Source organism: Artemia sp. Qi Xiang Cuo, chromosome 2 (genome assembly GCF_049724085.1).
Source record: "Artemia sp. Qi Xiang Cuo chromosome 2, ASM4972408v1, whole genome shotgun sequence".
Lineage (NCBI taxonomy): Eukaryota > Metazoa > Arthropoda > Branchiopoda > Anostraca > Artemiidae > Artemia > Artemia sp. Qi Xiang Cuo.
The window spans coordinates 41,150,051-41,154,700 of NC_142795.1; positions in this window are offsets into that span (position 1 = coordinate 41,150,051).

Below are 4,650 nucleotides of genomic sequence, written 5' to 3' on the forward strand. Positions count from 1 at the left end.
AAAAATCGGAATTTTATTTTTGAGCTGTTGGCAACGCTGCATGTGTAATAGGAAAAAGTGACTTCATCAGTGCCATCGTAGGGTTACCTAGTTTTTGCATGAATATCAACAGCTTGCAGTCCTCCGTTCTTCTTCTTTAGGTACATATCAGTTGTTTTCAGTCTTGGGGGTTCTTTTCCTTGCCAAATAAACTCGTAAATGATTTTTTCCAAGTTCCAAAAGATCGCTTTTAAAGATGCTGAAATATTCGACAGATACCGAATAACAGGCAAGCTGTATATATTTACATATTGCGCCATATGGAATATGCCTCCGGCGTGCCTCCGTGCCTCATGCCTCCAGGTGTCCCTCAAAATTCCCAGTTGTTAACCCCTCGTGATAACCCCCATGCCTTCTCAAGACTAGAACACAATTTTCGCTTTACTGAAAACAAAACAATTAATATGAGTAGTGTTCAATACCCCTATGCTTTCTAAAAGCCAGAACATAATTTGTACTTTACCGAAAAAATTCTTTTAAATGTTTTCACTTTTATAACTTTAAGAAATCAAAAAGTAATTAAGATTTTAAGGAATAAATGTCAGCACATGCATATTGAACTGAATGCACATTTTTTTCAGTCCAATCATTTTAATTTTTTCAATAAAGTACAAATTATATTCTGGCTTTTAGAAAGCATAATCTTCTAAGGTAGTTTTAGGCTTGGAAGATTATTTGACTTTATTTTTGCTCATTCTTGGCTTAATGGAGCCCTTTACTTTTCTTTGAAAAAAAAATGTTTAAAATAATTTCTGTTCGTTTTTTATTGACATAGTCTTTTTAATAGAAAAAATTTATTATATATTTTCAGCTTTTTTTATTGTAATCCATTGTATGGGTTGCTATTTGTATGTTGGAGAAACTTTTTCAACAGTTTTTAAACAAGACACAAACAGTATTTTTTAGTTTAATTCTATAGCTTCTGAAGTTGACCTAAAAATATAACTTAATGTTATTCCCAAAAGTTTTTTTCCATGCTCTTTGACAATCTGGATACACTTACACTCTTTCTATTCGTTTAAATTGTAAAAGCATAAGTGGTAATAGTAGTATGTTCAGAAGTTTCAGCTTAATACCCCCAGTCGTTCTCGATATTTTGCTGAAGTGTCTTATTGGCTACCATAATCACAAGCCTTTTGATTTATTTTAAAGCAGCTTTCAGTTTTAAAGCATAATGGGTCAATTTCATAATTGTGGGGGGTTGACATGCCTAATATCCCTAAGGACATAGTTGCTGGACCATTCTACTATACTGAACAAAATAGCTGTCTCAAAATTTTAACTCTGTGCGTTTGAAAAATGAATGGGCTTGAGAGAAAGGCTCTTGTTACTCTTAAAAAGAGCACAATAATTTTTAATTTTGGATTGAATTAACTCCTTTAAAAGTTGAAATAATATTTCCAGCTATTATAGAGTGGTGCTGCCTATGATATTGCTTATATGCCCTTTTCAAAACCTGCATGCATACAGTTTTTTTCTTGAATTGAAACTCCTATACGTTCCCTAAAAGTTTCATCTTAATACTTTTAGCGTCATTAGTTACATTAACTGTAGTGGCAGTATTAAAAGTATACATACAGTGCCTTCTGGCTAGTTCAACATCCCCCACAATTTACCCTTAAAGGTCTAAATTGATAATATAAGTTGTTCTTCAGATAATGTTTTGTCACCTTTTTGAAAGTCCACATTTTTTTTTTATTTAGTTCAACATCCGCCTAAATATTCCTTAATACCCTTAATACCCTTAATACCACCTTAATACCCTTAGAACCTTAGCACCTTAATACCCTTAGAAAAGTTGTAGCAGCATTAGTAGCAGTATACGCATAACACTTTTGGTTTCTTCAACATCCCCTTCGACACACGCTGAAAGTTTCAGCTCAATATATACCATTAACCATTCCTGAAGCATTTCTGATGCTTCCGCTTGACAACCTGAGTGGGCATAGTATGTTTCGGTTTAGTTCCATACAGTTTCTATATATCCCAAATCGCTCGCCTTAATATCCTTAGTTTTAATAGCAGTAGTAGTAGTAGTAGTAGTTGTTGTAGAATTAATTTTAGTAGCCTTAGCTTTAGTGGCAGATGTAGCAATAGAAGTAGTAAAAATAGTAACAGTAGTAGCATCCCTCAAAACAAGCCCTGTTAGTTTGAACTTCACACACCAAACTGTTTCTAAGATATTGCTGTTACACCCTTTTGACAACCTGCATAAAGAGGGCGTATTCTAATTCAGTTCATCATCCCTCCTTAAAATTTCTTGAAAATTTCACCTTAATACCCTTAGGTATAGTTGTAATAGTAGTCACAGTAGTATTGATATTATTAGTAAAAGTATTGAATAGCGGTAGTACTACTAAGACCAGTAGTATTAACCTATTGCCTTTTTGTCAGTCGAACATCTTTCTCATCAAGTCCAGGAAGTGTCCACTTAATGCAATTAGCCATTGCTATGACATTGCTGATATGTCCTTTTAAAAACATGTACGTTCATATACTTCTTGGAATTTTCATCTTAATACTCTTAGCCCTACGAGTAGTTGTAATTGAAGTAGTAGTAGTAGCAACAGTAAATGTAGCAGTAACAATAGTATTAGCAGTAGTGTTCATATTGCCTTTTGGTGAGATGATCTTCCTCTTTAAGTATTCTCTGAAAGTTTCAACTTTACCCGAATCAATTCTTGAGATACACTATTTTGACAATGTGCATGCACATAGCGTCTTTTGATGTAATTCAAATTTCCCCTTAATAATGTAAGAGGAGAAGTGTGGTAGTAGTGAAGGTGGTAGTTGTATTAATTTTGATAGCATGCAAATATTGCCTTTTTGATCATCTACGTTATCATTTCGTGAACTTTCCAAATTAATATACTCAGTTAGTCTTGTGTTGTACCCTTTTGACAATCTGTATACACATAGCGTGTTTTGATAAAAGTTCAAACATGCATACATTTCTCAATAACATATTCTGTGTAAACAATAAATGAATTTCCTAAGTTACAGCCCTTGTCCTTAGGACTGTGGGGAGGTTGAAATGCCCAATACTGGACCTTTCAAAAATTCTGAACAAAATAGCTCTCAAAAATTTTTGATTGGATAGGTTTTTGGGAATGATTAGACTGGGGGGGCTGACATCCCTCCATTCCCTTTTGACTCTTAAAAAGGACAACAAAACTTTCGACTTCAATCAAAGGAGCTCCATCCGATCCAAAGTTTATGGAGCTACACGTTCCTTGAAAAGCTTATGCGCCCTGGGCATAACTTACAACTCTTGCGCTGAGGGCTTAGGGGGGATGTCATCTTCAAAGACATGATTTCCGGACCTTTCAACCACTTTGAACAAAATAGCTATCTCAAAATTTTGATTGGATGTGTTTGGGAAAATAGTGGTCGTGGGAAGGGTGTTATTTACCCTCTAATAACTTTCAACTATTCAAAAAGGCACTAGCCCTTTCAATTTCCAATTAAATGAGCCCTTTTGAAGTTTCTACGACAACGCTTTCTATAAAAACCTTATATGCCCCCATGGCATAACTTACAACCCTTGCCCTGAGGGGTGTGTGTGGGGGGGGTGTTGTCATCCTTAAAGACCTAATTTCTAAACTTTCAACTACGTTGAACAAAATGCCTTTCTCAAAATACTTACAACCCTTGCCCTGAGGGCTGTGGGGTGGGGAGGGGGGAGTATCATCCTCAAAGACATAATTTCCAGACTTTTCAACTACGTTGAACAAAATGCCTATACCAAAATTTTGATTGGATGTGTTTGGTAAAATAGTGGACGTGAGAGGGGGTTAGTTGCTCTCTAATCATTTCGACTATTAAAAAGGGCACTAGCCCTTTCAGTTTCCAATCGAATGAGCCTTTTTTGAAGTTTCTACGACAACGCTTTCTATAATAAACCTTGTATGCCCCCAAGGCATAACTCACAACCCTTGCCCTGAGGGCTTTGAGGAGAATGTTATCCTCAAAAACATAATTTTTGGGCCTTTCAACTACGTTGAACAAAATGCCTATATCAAAATTTTGATTGGATGTGTTTGGGGAAATGGTGGGCGTAAGAGAGGGGTTTGTTGCCCTCAAATCACTTTCGACTGTTAAAAAGGGCACTAGGCCTTTCAATTTCCAATCGAATGAGCCCATTTTGGAGTATCTATGACAAAACTTTCTATAAAAACCGCATATGCCCCCAGGGCATAAGTTACAACCCTTGCTCTGAGGGATGTGGGGGGGAGCCTCGTTCTCAAAGACATAATTTCCGGATGTTTCAACTATGTTGAACAAAATGGCTATCTCAAAATTTTGAGTGGGTGTGTTTGGGGAAATGGTGGTCGTGGAATGAGCCCTCAAATCACTTTCGACTATTAAAAAGGGCACTAGCCGTTCCAATTTCCAATCGAACGAGCCCTTTTTAAAGTTTTTGCGACAACTCCATCGATACGAAGTGCCCTGGTCTAAAGGCAAAAAACGAAAAAAAAAATAAATAAATAATACATTGTGCCCACATCGCTCTTTACTTAGGCAGCGCTTTTGCGCTGCGTATGATATCTGTTATAAGTAGCCCTGGTTGGCTCCTAGTGATGAGACATAACACACACAGGAAAAGCCTTC